Below are 19,280 nucleotides of genomic sequence, written 5' to 3'. Positions count from 1 at the left end.
TAATATAGCAATTAAGTGCAATGAGATTAATCCATTCTAATCATGAATGATTCACATATTAAAAATAACATATCCATGATCATAAATGACATTAGCATGTTTAAATACCAATTAAACAAGTCTCACACGGCTAAAGAGACACTCGGTTCCCTATACGGAACGGAACTATTCTCGGGGGAAATAGTCACATACAATTTCACTCGACAAGACACACTAAGTGGGGTTAAAATATGATTAAATCAAACATTCTGGTTTCGGAACCAATTCTATTAGAAAGTACACGTCGCTAGCTTTCCAACGATATAAAGTTTGCGCAATTCCGATACCCGAGCCGAAAGTTATGAATTTATAAAGTTTGGCTGATTTTTCCCTTTTAACCCAGTGTAACGGGTTACGCCAAATCCGTAACCGGTTACGGGCACGAAAAATAGCCCAGAATTGCATTTTCAGCAGCGTAACCGGTTACGCAAAACCCCGTAACCGATTACACTGTAACAGAAATGAATTTTCTGCATTTTAAGAGTTCTAAAACAGTCCCAAACCTTTCTAATTGATCCCCTGTATCATATATATAATTTCCAACGAAATTCTAACATGCAATAATGATCAAGGATATATCCAACCAAATATTAACAAAGACAACTAACAATTATCACAATTAGCATGTTAATGTCATGGATTTAAGATTACTTCTCACAATCCCTAAATCCCCAATCACAAACCCTTACATGCAACACCCCCAAGTCACTATCTAAGGACTCACCTTGGATCAAATGGAGGTTAAGATGGTGCTCTTGTTACTATTGCATCTCCCTCTTGCTCAAACTTCCATCTCCATCATCAAGAAATCCGTAGCTCCTCATAACACACATTCAGCATAACTGACACAACTTCAAGATCAGTTTTCTCCTCCAAAACAGAAGCTATGAACGCGAACCATAGGTGCAAATCGAAGATAAATTCGTTAGCTTTCCAATGGGACCAGAATCATTACGATCGGAGTTACGAGTTGAGAGTTATACCTGATTTAGTGGAGGCTGTCATGGAATACGAAAATGGAACTTGAGTTATGAGTTCTTCTTGGCTCTAATCTCTTTATTCTCCAAAAGAAATGATTCTCTAACAAAGATATACAGCCCTCCATCCAAACAACTCCTTATGACTCATGCAAGATGTCTATTGTCCAAAATGCCCTCTAACTATGCCATAATCACAAAGTTGCCATCTTGTTGGTTTCTACCCAATATCCTTCTATTCCAACTAACTTTTGGATTTTTCTACTAATCCACTTACTCTTATACTAATCCTCCTTAGATTATTATAGAATAAGTCTATTGTGCATACCAATTATCAATTAAATGATAATTACCTAGGTCGAAGAATCGGGATATTACATTCTTCCCCCCTTAAATTGAATTCGTCCTTGAATTCTTTCCGATCACCACGGAAACAACTATCCAAGTCTATTCAAACCGGGGGAATGGAATGTCCCTTACATTCCTCCCTTAGGTAGCTTCACTACTCTGCCTGAGGGTCATCCCAATTGAAGAAACATAATCTGCCAAACTGGTATTCCCATTATTCATGATCAGAACCTTAACTATCAAGCAACACGTCTGTTCAGGTACTTCGTCTTGACATACCTAGGGAAAGATCCTTCCAGGGTCCTTGACCTTCACTGCTCTGCACTGAATCTCCAAAACTTCAAAAACTCTAATAATCCACTCATGTCGGATATCCTTCGCTTCATTCTCTGGTGTGCTCACCCTCGTTCAACAAACATTACTAATTCACTCAGCTCCTTGAATTACTTCCCACTTGAGGATTACCGCCACAACGTTGCTTCTGCGATAACACTTCAAGTTATTCTCCACTCGAGTCCATACGATGTCATTAGGTGATCTCCAAATTCCTTGGTCTTAACCTCTAGTTCCCAAAGTCTTAGGATGATTGTCCCAAATTTACCTTTACTTATACAATTGAATCTCCTTACTTTAACCCTTACTCCAGTTTAGACACAACAACTGTCACCGTAAACCGCGAAGGTATAATCATCTTGCAACTATAGCCTTAACAATCGACAACCTCGCATAAGATTCTACTGATAAGAGACGAAATTCAACAACTGACCTGTAACCATTGTACCAGTCTTCCTGTACAATCATAGTACACAAGGCATAACCACAAAGAACTTGCGCCAACTGAATTTCCTCTCTAGCCTTCAACATTTCGGCAGTCACGATATTATGTCCAACCCTTATGACTTACAAGCTCAACTGATGATCTCTACAAACATCGGACAACATGCCATCCAGCAAATGTGTTCCCCAGCTGGCCCATTGACAACACCTCTTGAGTTTTATGGTGGATCCTCGAGAGATTGGAATGAACGAAACACTGCTTCGACAATTTCTCTTAGGGAGAAACTTTCATCCCAACATAAAATCCTACCAAATAGTTCGTTCGTTCCTACCTCAGACTTATCTGATTCTTCCTTGATCCGTTCCGCTACTCTGATTCCAACAATTCACACACCTTGAAATCCTCTGAGTCGCGTTATATCCATAATCCACTTAGTTTCAGTTAATACACAATAATTCCTTGTCTACAGTTGTCCAATTACAACACGTGCCAGAACTCCATATACATCCATCGTTGACTACTACTCCTCAAAGTTGCATACTCTCCAGAATTAAGTTTCTACTTACCCTGCAATTCCATATTAGTTCATCTACTACAACTTAGGCACACGTTTCGATCTCAGGACATTGAAACCCAAATACTCACTGACTTAGAGGTTTGTCCTTGTTACTGATTTCCACAACGTACAACTACTATGTTTTACCCCTTCCAACAAGTCTGGCTGCTTAGCCGGTATAACGAATCCCTCATAACATATGCAACTTACTATAACTCTGTCAGTTTAACATCGCCTCTTCCCAACCAAACAACTTCATTCTCTTAACGTAGTATCACCTCTGATAACTCGTGCGACTTACAGATATAACAATCCTCCCATAGCCACACTCCATTCACACAGTTATCTAATGCATGTTCCACCACTGAATCAGACACTAAACTGACTTCCTCGGCGGCTGCATCCTTCATTGCAGTGCTCCCAACGGTCTGAGTGTAGCCACAATGCAAGAAATTGCACTTTGTATTTCGAACATCTCTCTTATAGACTCCTCAGAAGTTCTCAAACCAAAATGTCTATGCTTTACCAAGATTGACATTTCTTCACTCAGAGTATCTACAGACACTCTACCAGATACGTCACACATCAAACTAGTCCAAGATACAATTCGCATATTCCATCACCGGTTGCCAATGATACATGATAGCCACTCACTATGCTGACTAGGATATCATGACCGCACATGAGTCTCACTCTAGACACTCATGTAGAATTGCCAACTTAACACTTCACGAAACGAGAACGTCCCCAAGGTACAATCTGATACTAACTCACGTGATCACGATCACTCGGAGTCTCCATAAGTATAGTATTGGATCTTGATCCATCTCACCATCTCCTATATAGTTATTCCTTTACTATCGAGTGCGACGTATGCATCCTTATCCCACATACCTTATGAGAGTCTGGATCTGTGTCTCACGAGTGCCAAATCAGAATTCTACCTTGAGCTTCAGATCACCTTTGTCCCACACATGTCGGAAAAAGGATGACTCACGCATCTTGTCCACGATAGTGATACTGTGGCATTATACCCGTCTGGTAGTACCAACATGGTGGTCCAACTCCGAGGCCATGTATCCAGGCAACCTACCTCTGTGGCGTATAACGATCTCCACGCGTATCCTAAAGTCACAACCAACAAGTGTCTGAACAGACCTCCAATAGGTTCATCGTTCCTCAAGTCCTTCGAATAACACTCTTTAGGATGCTAAAACCTGAGAGTGCTTCACATCAAGGTTTACTTACTCAGAAGGCCAAAACGCCAAGCACAAAGATTTGGAGTTCAACTTCGGATTACCATGCAGTGTGCGTACCCACTCGTCCCACACATGCATGAGATTCCAAGGATAATTCAGTTCAGATAGAAATACTATGGTCCTTAACAACTGACACAACTGCGGTCATCCTGCTGACGTTCCAGATAGATGCTAGTTCTTACTTGCCTTGACACCCAACGCCAAGCGGAGTTTTATGGCTTCACTCGGGGTCAGACGAACAATAACTAACAAAAACTTAGGTTACTGCATTTCACGCTTCTACATCATTTCATATTCCATCTAGCGTAGTTCTAGAACTTAAATATAAAATGATAAGAACAGAAATACATATCCTCTTCTATCGACCGGATATCCAAACCTTGCCCAATCGTAAGCTACCCCGCTCTTACATTCCATCAACCCTTACTAGTAAACTACTCTTGCTTAGGGTGCTTCAAGTTGGATCATGATCTAATACTTCGTCCATCCAACTACTGTCCGTACCAGCAAAATCAGAAAGGTCTAACTCTTCTATCCGCATTTCCAGAGGTCATTCTGTCCTATCAGCTCACCCTTAACACCGGCAGCACCATCAGTACTGAATCCTACTAATTCCCAACTCGACACCCTCGGAGAATCTTACTTACAAGGCTCTTTCTCAATCCTGTCTGGATTTCCCTTACTATTACCAAGACATAGAGAAAGTTTCACTTCATCCAGTCAAAATCCTGGGGGTTCTAGTTGTCTCAATCCACACCTTGGTAGTTCCGGTATTACTTCTTTGCGTCAAATGCTCCTCTTAAGCTTGACGACTCCAATATCCCTTCTACTTAAGTAGTCCAATAAATCCAGTTTCCATATACAATTCACCACCCAACTAATCCTTTCTACTTGGGTTCACGACACTACAGGTTTACGAGTCCTCGTGGCGGCTCTGCCGTAATCCTACTGTCTCACACTCACTCGATGAGTTGATCAAGTTCAACAACTGAATGAGATATTAGTAAAATCAGGTTAGCAACGCGCACATGTGAGGAAGAAAGGAATTGCTAGTGATGTCTCTTGGCTCGGCCGAGAATCGACTTGCTCTGATACCAACTGTAACACCCCATACATAACTGACTAGTATATTATGCATGAAACGTTATAAATTGATATTGAGTACATACAAAAGCTAAAGTTATAGAAATATCCATATAAAATACAACATGAAATCCTAATAAGAATTACAAAACATGTGTCTTCAATGGATCTGCACAGCGGAGAATGAGATCTGACGAGGTCTCCAAGCCATCACCACTTCCAAGTCTTCAGTCCAAACCTGCTACTGACCAAAAGCTACTAAATCGCACCTGAAAAAATATAAGTTGATTGGGATGAGATTACTAAATCTCAGTGAGTCCTCCTATCCTATGGGTCCACTCGGATCTACAGGGTACATGCATCAAAACCGAATCCACCACTGATTCGGGGTTCATCCTCACATCCGGTACAAGTACGAAGAAAACAAGGAATCATCCACCATTGGACGATTAATGCAGATATGCAATTATATAAGAAACCAAGTATGCAAAACCCGCATCCATATACGGGGAATCCAGAAACGCGTTAATGCCTCGACTAGGTTATAAAAACACACCCTCGATGAATCACGCCCATGCCTCTTGTCAAGAGACTTGTACAAGCACACCGCAAGATAATTAGACGGGTTCGCACAAGCCTAAATGGCAGCGAGATGACCTTAGCCTAATTGGCGTCATTGTCCCATTAACCATCTTCACGCACATGTGTTAACGCCGAGTACAATACGCCATCTTGACACATGGGTCCATCGGGCGAAAGCCTAGTGATGTAGCCTACATGGCACCGCTAGAGATGGTTTACCTGTTATGCGTAGGCCTACTTGGACGCACAACGCCATCATACCGAGCACGCAAGTGTGTTAACGCCAAGTGGGAAATGCCTCAAGACCCCCACAAGCACACTGCAACGGTAGCTCAGGTGTGAGCCCAAGATCACATGATCGGGGCTGTCCCATTGGTCACAAAGCCTGGGATGTAACGCAACCTAGCCCCCGGCCCGTTTCGATTCAAGCATACACACATATCAAGCGCCAAATCACACAAGCACACAATCCCAATTGTTTAGCCAAAACAACGGGCATTAACAAGATATTCACATCTCATCACAACATAGCATTCGTATTTAAACATAATATAGCAATTAAGTGCAATGAGATTAATCCATTCTAATCATGAATGATTCACATATTAAAAATAACATATCCATGATCATAAATGACATTAGCATGTTTAAATACCAATTAAACAAGTCTCACACGACTAAAGAGACACTCGGTTCCCTATACGGAACGGAACTATTCTCGGAGGAAATAGTCACATACAATTTCACTCGACAAGACACATAAGAGTAATTTTTCAATATCATCCAAATTTAAACTTGTACACATAAGAGTAATTTTTCAATATCATCCAAATTTATTTAAGTAAGTTAATTTAATGTGATTTTAGTTAAGAGTGTGAGTTTTTTGCTTATATATATAAATATACATACATAGGTTTCATAGAACTATTAATTAAGGAATTTTTTAAATATAACAATTAAATATAACTTTGTATTAGAAATATAAAATTTTCATTGCAACTACTCAATAGAAATTATAGAATTAAATATTTTAAACGATATTACATTATTGATTTTCAACTTATTTTTATGAGAACTTTATAGATTGTTTCTAGATAAATTTATTCAAACAAATGAAAAAACTATTAATTTTACATTAAAATTTCCCAGTCGTCAAGTTGCAACAACATTCACCCCCGTTACATGAGCCACCGTTAGGTTTGCCCCATTCTTTTACACAAAAATAGTTACACTGTGCTGGGTCTGTGGGACAAGAATTCGACGAAAAACATGCTGTGGAGTCCAATTCGATTTCTCCTGTAACAATAAATTAAATTACATTAGAAATAATAAGTGAAAATGTGAACTTGTAACTTTTTATATATCTTGTATTTCATAACATTATTTTTTCTCAAACATAACATATGCCTTTTAATATACCAGATAGCATACAGCATTCCAAGTACATTTATTAAAAACATAAAATGAAGTAGTAAAAATTAACATATAGATTATTACTGGAAAATATGTTTGAGGCAACGAAGTTCATCAAAATTTTATTTTCTAATATTATTTATTTAAAACAAAAAAGCATTTGCCTTTTAATATACTCGATAGTATCCTACAATTCAAGTGTTTTATTAAAAACACAACAATGCAGTTGAAGCAATTAAAATTAAGTTATAGATATAGGTTATTACTTGCGAAGATGCCTGAAGCAATGCAAATGATCATAAATGTTAAAAGGAGAGTCTTGTAGAATACCATTTTGTTTTTAAATGTGGAAATAAGCTTGTTGCAATGGCCTATTTATAATGACTTGGAGAGTTCAATTAGATCATTAAGTTCAAGTAAGAAAAATGACAAAATTTAAATAGGAAATCGGATGATTTGAAATATTTTTCTTTTAACTTAATGCTTTTCATTTATTTTTATGCTTTTTTAAGCCGATTCCAAAATTAATATAGATAATTTCAAAATTGTATTATAATTATTTAATTTTCCAAATATTAAATTCCTGTTGGGATTGTCTTAAATGGTCATTAATAACTAGTTGATTGTGGGACAATTTTTATAAAAAAATAAACACCATGTATATACAAGTTTTATGGGACATATAACATCTCTTTTATAAGAAAATCATAACTAATATTAAACAATTTTGCAACTCTAGATCAAAAAATATCATATTTTCATTTTCCAATATATTTTTAAAATAATATTTTTTTCCGAATTTCTTTTTGTAAATACGATCATAATCTAAAAATGCAGAGAATATCATCTAGATAATATTTTTATTACACACATTGGTTACCATTTCTGTAACACCCCATACATAACTGACTAGTATATTATGCATGAAACGTTAAAATTGATATTGAGTACATACAAAAGCTATAGTTATAGAAAGATCCATATAAAATACAACATGAAATTCTACTAAGAAGCATAATACATGAGTCTTCAATAGATCTTGCACAGCGGAATGTCAAAACCAACGAGGTCTTCGAGCCAACACCACTTCCAAGTCTTCAGTCCAAACCTGTTACTGACCAAACGCTACTAACTGCACCTGAAAAAAAATATAAGTTGATTGGGGTGAGATTACTAAATCTCAGTGAGTCCTCCTATCCTATGGGTCCACTCGGCTCTACAGGGTACATGCATCACAAACCGAATCCACCATTGATCCGGGGTTTATCCTCTCATCCGGTACAAGTACGGAGCAAATACATGAATCGTCCACCATAGGAGTCATCGTATCACAAGTACACAAATAGTACAACAAACACGTATGCAGACCCATACCCATGTACGGGGAATCCAGAAGTGGTAACAACCAAACTACCAAGGCTGCACGCACACCCTCGGTGGGTTCACCCATGCCTATTTGTCAAGAGACTTGCACAAGCACCCTGCAAGAGTGATTAAATGGGTTCGCACAAGCCTACTTGGCTGCGAGATGACCTTGCCTAAGAGGCGGCACCGTCCCATTAACCATCTGTACGCACGTGGTGTTAACAGCAAGTGCAACACGCCGTCTCGACGCATGAGCCCATCCGGGTAGGAACCTAATGATGTAGCCTACATGGCATCACTAGAGATGGTTTACCTGTTATGCGTAGGCTTACTTAGCCGCATAACGCCATCATACCGAGCACGCGAGTGTGTATACAGCAAGTGAGTAAAATGCCTCCAGACCCTCACAAGCACACTGCAACGGTAGTTCAGGTGTGTTAATCATACCAAGAACGCCAATGTGTTAACCGCAAGTGAGACACGCCTCATAGACTCTCACGAGCACATCGCAATGGTATTTGGAAACTAGTCCATATACAATAGTGCCTTACCACCTAGTAGTGGCCCACTTCGATTCTAGCATACCACACGCATAACAAGCGTCAATCACACAATACAATCAATCCCGAATGTTTAACCGAAACAATGGGAATTAATGATCATTATCACACAAAGCATCATGCCACAAACAAGCAACCATCTCCGAATGTCAATCGAACGGACGAATAAACATAATATGATCATCATAAAGCATATCAATATAATGCATTAATTAATGATCCGCATATTGAGAATCAACACATCCATGATCATTGACAGCATTAACATGTTCAAATATAATTTAAACAAGTCTCACACGACTAAGGAGGCGTTCGGTTCTCTATTCGGAACGGAACTGCTCTCGGGGGAGTTAGTAACATAAAATCTTGCCCGACGAGGCGCACTAAGTAGGGTTCCAATATTATTAAATCACACATTCTGGTTTGGGGACCAATTTTATTAGAAAGTACACGTCGCTAGCTTTCCAACGATATAAAGTTTGCGTAATTCCGATACCCGAGCCGAAAGTTACGACTTTCTAAAGTTTGCTGATTTTTCCTTCTGCGTCCAGGGTAACCGGTTACTCAGAAGCCAGTAACCGGTTACTGGCATGAAAAATGCCCAGAAACGCAAATTTACACAGAGTAATCGGTTACCCAAATGCCAGTAACCGATTACCCTGAAGCAGAATCAATTTTCTGCATTTTAAGGGTTCTATAACAGTCCCAATTGCCCCATAATTGATTCCATGCATCACTAACATAATTCCAACGAATTCTAACATGTAGTAGTGATCTAATGGACACAATACATACATAACATACAATCTAAGCATTAAATCAAGCATGCATCACAGAAAATTACCAATTATCAATTTATCACATTTATCATTCATTTAAGCATGCAATATGTTCATCTCCATCTAAACCCTTGACATGCATTCTTCCCCAAATCCTACCCAAGTTCTATCTAAAGGACTCACCTTGCTAAAATGGAGGTTGAGATTGTGTTCTTGCTTCCACTAAACTTCCTTCTTGATCAAATCTTCATCTCCAACAAGAACAAACCCGTAATCCCTCTTTTCACACTTTCAGCATCACTGACACAACTTCAAGGTCAGTTTTCTCCTTCGAATCAGAAGCTATAAATGCGAACCCTAGGTGCAAAACGAAGAGAAATTCGTTAGCTATCCAATGGGACCGGAATCAGCTCAATCGGAGTTACGAGCGGAGAGTTATTACCTGATTAGTGAAGGCTGTACCATAGTTGCGAAAATGGAGGATGAAGGTGATGAACATGAATCTTCCTCTTCTCTCCCATGCTTCTAAGCTTCTCATTTCCTTTTCCAATTCTGATCCTTTCAGCCAAACAAACCCTTATAATGATATACTTTTTCTTTGGACCAATTTGCCCTTTAACTAAGCCATATTTACCAATATGCCACATGGTTCCTTTCTAACTAAATCCACTAGCTCTTCTTATAAGCAAATTCTCACATTGATACGGAATAGGACCAGACGTGCATTCTAATTTCCAATTATCCAATTAAATGATAATTACTAGCGTCGGCAAACCGGGGTATTACATTCTCCCCCCCTTAAATAGAATTCGCCCTCGAATTCCTTCCGATCACCATGCCAACAAACACCTTCACATCTTCTCCTTTGGATAAACCTTACAACTCTGATTGAAACTTGTTCCGTCTAAGGAAACATAACCTACTACTAATAGACTTGTGCTCTACCATCCCCGATTGAAAACCCCAGATCTTTCATGACACATCTCTTCTGAGGTCTCCAACCTCTACACATCATACTGAGTCTGTAGCCTTGGAACTGATGGCAATCCATGCCTAGTTGGGATATTCATCATACCACGTATCTGCTAAGCTCATCCTTACTAATATAAGCCCCAGAATCTCCACTTTTTCCATAGGTTCCCAAAAACACTGCCATTCCAAGAAATCTTATTACAACTTTCCTTCAATGACGATATCCCAGATTCACTTCCAAACCGATCCTTCATTCAGTCTTAGACCACATCACTGCCACTGCAAACCACAAGGGAGTAGAATCCCACAACTACATCCTTAATATCCGACAATTTCCCTTGCAGTTCCACTGACAAAAGGTGAACTCTAACAGCGGTCCTACAATCTTCGCCCAAATTCTTCACGCACGCTCATAAGTGCACCAGACATATCCATGATAAATCTTTGTCAAGCAAAATGCTTCACTTGACTTCATCATTTCAACGATCACGATATTCACAAGCTCGACCGTCGACCAAGAAAACATCCGATTGCACATCAATCATGAAGCCTCCTCTAAGTCGGTCGTCAACAATACCTCTCAAGATTATGGTGATCCTTAAGAGACTAGAACGAACGAAACGCTGCTTTGACAATTTCCCTTAGGAAGATATTTTCATCCCAATATAAGATCATGCGAATAGTCCGTCCATTCCTACCTCAGACTTATCTGATTCTTCCCTGATCCGTTGCGCTACTCTGATTCCAACAAGTCACACACCTTGAAATCCTCTGAGTCATATTATATCCATAATTCACTTAGTTCCCATTAATACACAATAATTCCTTATCTACAGTCGTCCAATTACAACACGTGCCAGAACTTTATATATATATCCATCATCGGCTACTACTCTTTGAAGTTGCGTACTTTCCAGAATCAAGCTTCTACTTACTCTGCCATTCCATATAGTTCATCTACCACAACTTAGGTACACGTTTCATCCTCAGGACATTGAGAACCAAATGCTCATTGACTTAGAAATCGTCCTTCGTTACTGATTCTCATAGTGTATAACCGTTATGTCTGTCATTCCAACAAATCTTTGTTGCTCAACCGGTATATCGAATCCTTCACGACATACTGCAGTTCATGATAACTCTAGCAGTTTTACACAACTTCTACCCAACCATACACCTTCATTCTCTTAGCGTAGTATCACCTCTGATAACTCGTGTGACCTACTGATATAACGATCCTCCCATAGCCACACTCCATTCACACAATCATCTAACGTATGTTCCACCTCTGAATCAGACACTGAACTGACTTCCTCAGCGGCTGCATCCTTCATTGCAGTGCTTCCAACGGTCTGAGTGTAGTCACAATGCAAGAAATTGCACTTTGCACTTTGCACTTCGAACATCTCTCTTATAAACTCCTTAGCAGTTCTCAAACCAAATTGTCCATGCCTTACCAAGATTAACACTTCTCCTTTCAGAGTACCTAGCAATATCTTACCGGACACATCACACATCGAGCCGATCCAAGATACAACTTGCATATTCCATCACCGGTCGCCAATGGTACATGATAGCCACTCACCATGCTGACCAGGATATCATGACCGCACATGAGTCCCACTCTAGACACTCATGTAAGATTTCCAACTTAACACTTCACAAAACGAGGACATCCCCAAGGTACAATCGGATACTAACTCACGCGATCACGATCACTCAGAGTCTCCATAAGTATAATATTGGGTCTTGATCCATCACATCATCTCCTGTCTAGTTATTCCTCTACTATCGAGTGCGATGTATGGATCCTTATCCCACATACCTTATGAGAGTCTGGATCTGTGTCTCACGAGTGCCAAATCAGAATTCCACCTTGAGCTTCGGATCACCTTTGTCCCACACATGTCGGAATAAGGATGACTCACGCATTTGTGCACGATAGCGATATTGTGGCATCATACCCGTCTGGTAGTACCAACATGGTGGTCTAACTCCGAGGCCATGTATCCAGGTAAACTACCTCAGTGGCGTATAATGACCCACACAAGTATCCTATTATCACAACCGACAAGTGTCTGAACAGGCTTCCAATAGGCTCATCGTTCCTCAAGTCCTTCGAATCACACTCCTCAGGATGCTAAAACCTGAGAGTGCTACACACCAAGGTTTACTTACTCGGAAATCCAAAACGCTAAGCACGAAGATTTGAAGTTCAACTCCGGGTCACCATGCAGTGCGGGTACCCACTCGTCCCACGCATGCATGAGATTCCAGGGATAATTCAGTCCAGATAGGAATACTATGGTTCCTAACATTCGACTCAACTGCGATCATCCTACTGACGTTCCAGATAGATCTTAGTTCTTACTCGCCCGAACGCCCAACACCAAGCGTAGTTCTATGGCTTCACTCGGGGTCAGACGAACAACAACTAACAAGAACTCAGGTTACTGCATTTCACGCTTCTACATCATTTCATATTCCATCTAGCGTAGTTCTAGAGCTTAAATATAAAATGATAAGAACAGAAATACATAACCTCTTCTATCGACCGGGTATTCAAGCCTCGCCCAATCGTAAGCTACCACACTCGTACATTCCACCAACCCTTACTAGGAAACTACTCTCGCTTAGGTGCACCAAGATGATTAAGAATCTAATACTTCACCCATCCAATTACTGTTAGTACCAACGCAATCAGAATGGTCTGACTTCTGTGTCCGCACTACCAAAGGTTATTCTGTCCTATCAGCTCATCAGTCGCACTCAACACCAGCAGCATCATCAGTACTGAATCCTACTAATTCTCAGCTCAACACCTTCGGAGAATCCCACTTACAAGGCTCCTACTCATTCCTATTTGGATTTCCCTTGCTATTACCAAGACTTAGAGAAATCTTCACTTCGTTCAGTCAAAATCCTGGGGGTTCTAGTTGTCTCCATCCACATCTTGACAGTTCGGGTATCACTACTTCGCGTCAAACGCTCTCCTTAAGCTTGACGACTCCAATATTATCCACTTACAACATCCAAAAAATCCATTACTCGTCCCACTTCAACTACTTGGGTTCACAACACTTACAGGTTTACGAGTCCTCGTGGCGGCTCTGCCGTAATCCTACTGTCTCACACTCAGTCGATGAGTTGATCAAGTTCAACAACTGAATGAGATATCAGTAAAATCAGGCTAGCAACGCACACTTGAGAGGAGGAAAAGGAATTGCTAGTGATGTCTCATGGCTCGGCCGAGAATCGACCTGCTCTGATACCAACTGTAACACCCCATACATAACTGACTAGTATATTATGCATGAAACGTTAAAATTGATATTGAGTACATACAAAAGCTATAGTTATAGAAAGATCCATATAAAATACAACATGAAATTCTACTAAGAAGCATAATACATGAGTCTTCAATAGATCTTGCACAGCGGAATGTCAAAACCAACGAGGTCTTCGAGCCAACACCACTTCCAAGTCTTCAGTCCAAACCTGTTACTGACCAAACGCTACTAACTGCACCTGAAAAAAAATATAAGTTGATTGGGGTGAGATTACTAAATCTCAGTGAGTCCTCCTATCCTATGGGTCCACTCGGCTCTACAGGGTACATGCATCACAAACCGAATCCACCATTGATCCGGGGTTTATCCTCTCATCCGGTACAAGTACGGAGCAAATACATGAATCGTCCACCATAGGAGTCATCGTATCACAAGTACACAAATAGTACAACAAACACGTATGCAGACCCATACCCATGTACGGGGAATCCAGAAGTGGTAACAACCAAACTACCAAGGCTGCACGCACACCCTCGGTGGGTTCACCCATGCCTATTTGTCAAGAGACTTGCACAAGCACCCTGCAAGAGTGATTAAATGGGTTCGCACAAGCCTACTTGGCTGCGAGATGACCTTGCCTAAGAGGCGGCACCGTCCCATTAACCATCTGTACGCACGTGGTGTTAACAGCAAGTGCAACACGCCGTCTCGACGCATGAGCCCATCCGGGTAGGAACCTAATGATGTAGCCTACATGGCATCACTAGAGATGGTTTACCTGTTATGCGTAGGCTTACTTAGCCGCATAACGCCATCATACCGAGCACGCGAGTGTGTATACAGCAAGTGAGTAAAATGCCTCCAGACCCTCATAAGCACACTGCAACGGTAGTTCAGGTGTGTTAATCATACCAAGAACGCCAATGTGTTAACCGCAAGTGAGACACGCCTCATAGACTCTCACGAGCACATCGCAATGGTATTTGGAAACTAGTCCATATACAATAGTGCCTTACCACCTAGTAGTGGCCCACTTCGATTCTAGCATACCACACGCATAACAAGCGTCAATCACACAATACAATCAATCCCGAATGTTTAACCGAAACAATGGGAATTAATGATCATTATCACACAAAGCATCATGCCACAAACAAGCAACCATCTCCGAATGTCAATCGAACGGACGAATAAACATAATATGATCATCATAAAGCATATCAATATAATGCATTAATTAATGATCCGCATATTGAGAATCAACACATCCATGATCATTGACAGCATTAACATGTTCAAATATAATTTAAACAAGTCTCACACGACTAAGGAGGCGTTCGGTTCTCTATTCGGAACGGAACTGCTCTCGGGGGAGTTAGTAACATAAAATCTTGCCCGACGAGGCGCACTAAGTAGGGTTCCAATATTATTAAATCACACATTCTGGTTTGGGGACCAATTTTATTAGAAAGTACACGTCGCTAGCTTTCCAACGATATAAAGTTTGCGTAATTCCGATACCCGAGCCGAAAGTTACGACTTTCTAAAGTTTGCTGATTTTTCCTTCTGCGTCCAGGGTAACCGGTTACTCAGAAGCCAGTAACCGGTTACTGGCATGAAAAATGCCCAGAAACGCAAATTTACACAGAGTAATCGGTTACCCAAATGCCAGTAACCGATTACCCTGAAGCAGAATCAATTTTCTGCATTTTAAGGGTTCTATAACAGTCCCAATTGCCCCATAATTGATTCCATGCATCACTAACATAATTCCAACGAATTCTAACATGTAGTAGTGATCTAATGGACACAATACATACATAACATACAATCTAAGCATTAAATCAAGCATGCATCACAGAAAATTACCAATTATCAATTTATCACATTTATCATTCATTTAAGCATGCAATATGTTCATCTCCATCTAAACCCTTGACATGCATTCTTCCCCAAATCCTACCCAAGTTCTATCTAAAGGACTCACCTTGCTAAAATGGAGGTTGAGATTGTGTTCTTGCTTCCACTAAACTTCCTTCTTGATCAAATCTTCATCTCCAACAAGAACAAACCCGTAATCCCTCTTTTCACACTTTCAGCATCACTGACACAACTTCAAGGTCAGTTTTCTCCTTCGAATCAGAAGCTATAAATGCGAACCATAGGTGCAAAACGAAGAGAAATTCGTTAGCTATCCAATGGGACCGGAATCAGCTCAATCGGAGTTACGAGCGGAGAGTTATTACCTGATTAGTGAAGGCTGTACCATAGTTGCGAAAATGGAGGATGAAGGTGATGAACATGAATCTTCCTCTTCTCTCCCATGCTTCTAAGCTTCTCATTTCCTTTTCCAATTCTGATCCTTTCAGCCAAACAAACCCTTATAATGATATACTTTTTCTTTGGACCAATTTGCCCTTTAACTAAGCCATATTTACCAATATGCCACATGGTTCCTTTCTAACTAAATCCACTAGCTCTTCTTATAAGCAAATTCTCACATTGATACGGAATAGGACCAGACGTGCATTCTAATTTCCAATTATCCAATTAAATGATAATTACTAGCGTCGGCAAACCGGGGTATTACATTTTCTTCGACTACCAATGTTAAAAGATAAAGAAAAGTTTATGAATAGCCTTAAAATATTATCTATATTTAACTACATATTATAGTCCACTTATAAATATTAATTCACTTATTTACCACTAATATTTGAATTAATTTTACAAACCTTACTAATTTCATCAATCAATGAATAGTATTATCCATTATATAATATACTAACAATTTATCGACCTGATCAAGTTATTGAACCACTGGATTACTGGTCGCACACCGCATGGCTTCTAATTTAGTTTATAATTTACACAAATCGAAAAGAAAATTCATATAAGAAGATTTTTGATATTAATTTCATGCAGATAAGTTGAATATGGATTTTAAATAAAATTTCAACTTCCAAGCATAACCATATGTTGATACTCTTAACTTAACAAAATAAGTTGGAAAAGTAATTGCATGATATAATACCATAAACTAATATGAGACACTAAGAAATATTATTCTATATATATATATATATATATATATATATATATATATATATATATATATATATATATATATATATATAATTAAAAATAGAATATAGAGTAGAAAAATAAAAACTCTGTAAATAATGTGATTCATATTGAAAATAATGTGAAAATATAATTTCAGCATGTCTTGCATAATCAATGGCGAAAAATAAAGTAAACTTTTAGGATTGGTCTTAAAATATTTTTTATATTTTACTACATTTCGTGTCTTCCATATCCTATAATAATCATTATAAATAAAAAGTTTTTGAGTTGTCCTAAAGTTTAATACTACATTATTTACCGTTTATTATACTTTTAATTTTTATATTCTAGTTTTTAGAATTAATCTTAGCTATTTTTATAAAAATTAAAGGATTTCACAATACAAATGATTTGTATTTCCTAAATTAGTTTTTTGTACTATTATGGAAAATCTTAAATAGATGAAAACATATTTTCAATCGAAGATAATTACTATTATGTTAATATTAATGTCTTTGAAATTACAAGGATGAAATTTTTTTTCTAATTAATAAATAAAATAAATCATTATTAATTTGGAATAAATTATGTATATTTTATTTGTTTTAGAGTGGAAGACTTATTTTGTTCCTCACATAAAACTAAAGAATCCAATTTGTTCCTTGAGAAAAAATTAATCCTCAAGAACAATTGACCCAAAGATTATGGGGCAGAATAGATAAACACTTAGATATCGTGCCTTATGGTTATATGATTTTCATATTAAAATTATATTTAAACATTAATTTTTTGAGATATTAATAATAATTAATTATTAAAATGTACTTAGATATAATTTTTAAACTTGTACACATAAGAGTAATTTTTCAATATCATCCAAATTTATTTAAGTAAGTTAATTTAATGTGATTTTAGTTAAGAGTGTGAGTTTTTTGCTTATATATAAATATACATATATAGGTTTCATAGAACTATTAATTAAGGAATTTTTTAAATATAACAATTAAATATAACTTTGTATTAAAAATATAAAATTTTCATTGCAACTACTCAATAGAAATTATAGAATTAAATATTTTAAAAGATATTACATTATTGATTATCAACTTATTTTTATGAGAACTTTATAGATTGTTTCTAGATAAATTTATTCAAACAAATGAAAAAACTATTAATTTTACATTAAAATTTCCCAGTCGTCAAGTTGCAACAACATTCACCCCCGTTACATGAGCCACCGTTAGGTTTGCCCCATTCTTTTACACAAAAATAGTTACACTGTGCTGGCTCTGTGGGACAAGAATTCGACGGAAAACATGTTGTGGAGTCCAATTCGATTTCTCCTGTAACAATAAATTAAATTACATTAGAAATAATAAGTGAAAATGTGAACTTGTAACTTTTTATATATCTTGTATTTCATAACATTATTTTTTCTCAAACATAACATATGCCTTTTAATATACCAGATAGCATACAGCATTCCAAGTACATTTATTAAAAACATAAAATGAAGTAGTAAAAATTAACATATAGATTATTACTGGAAAATATGTTTGAGGCAACGAAGTTCATCAAAATTTTATTTTCTAATATTATTTATTTAAAACAAAAAAGCATTTGCCTTTTAATATACTCGATAGTATCCTACAATTCAAGTGTTTTATTAAAAACACAACAATGCAGTTGAAGCAATTAAAATTAAGTTATAGATATAGGTTATTACTTGCGAAAATGCCTGAAGCAATGCAAATGATCATAAATGTTAAAATGAGAGTCTTGTAGAATACCATTTTGTTTTTAAATGTGGAAATAAGCTTGTTGCAATGGCCTATTTATAATGACTTGGAGAGTTCAATTAGAACATTAAGTTCAAGTAAGAAAAATGACAAAATTTAAATAGGAAATCGGATGATTTGAAATATTTTTCTTTTAACTTAATGCTTTTCATTTATTTTTATGCTTTTTTAAGCCGATTCCAAAATTAATATAGATAATTTCAAAATTGTATTATAATTATTTAATTTTCCAAATATTAAATTCCTGTTGGGATTGTCTTAAATGGTCATTAATAACTAGTTGATTGTGGGACAATTTTTATAAAAAAATAAACACCATGTATATACAAGTTTTATGGGACATATAACATCTCTTTTATAAGAAAATCATAACTAATATTAAACAATTTTGCAACTCTAGATCAAAAAATATCA

The 19,280-nt window shown here is 37.7% G+C and overlaps 1 long non-coding RNA gene across 1 annotated transcript; it reads right to left on the bottom strand.

The window, feature by feature from the left end:
• Positions 1-7,935: 7,935 nt before the first annotated feature.
• On the bottom strand, positions 7,936-16,536 carry LOC131594781 (uncharacterized). Its single transcript, XR_009281526.1, has 5 exons — positions 16,248-16,536; positions 15,989-16,147; positions 10,182-14,239; positions 9,923-10,081; positions 7,936-8,173 (listed from the first exon to the last, which is right to left on the bottom strand). It is a non-coding gene; the product is annotated as an uncharacterized LOC131594781 (long non-coding RNA).
• Positions 16,537-19,280: the final 2,744 nt, after the last annotated feature.

Source organism: Vicia villosa, linkage group LG4, assembly GCF_029867415.1.
Source record: "Vicia villosa cultivar HV-30 ecotype Madison, WI linkage group LG4, Vvil1.0, whole genome shotgun sequence".
NCBI classification, from domain to species: Eukaryota; Viridiplantae; Streptophyta; class Magnoliopsida; order Fabales; family Fabaceae; genus Vicia; species Vicia villosa.
The sequence above is the reverse complement of the archived record's forward strand: the minus strand, read 5'-3'. Positions and strand labels throughout refer to the sequence as shown.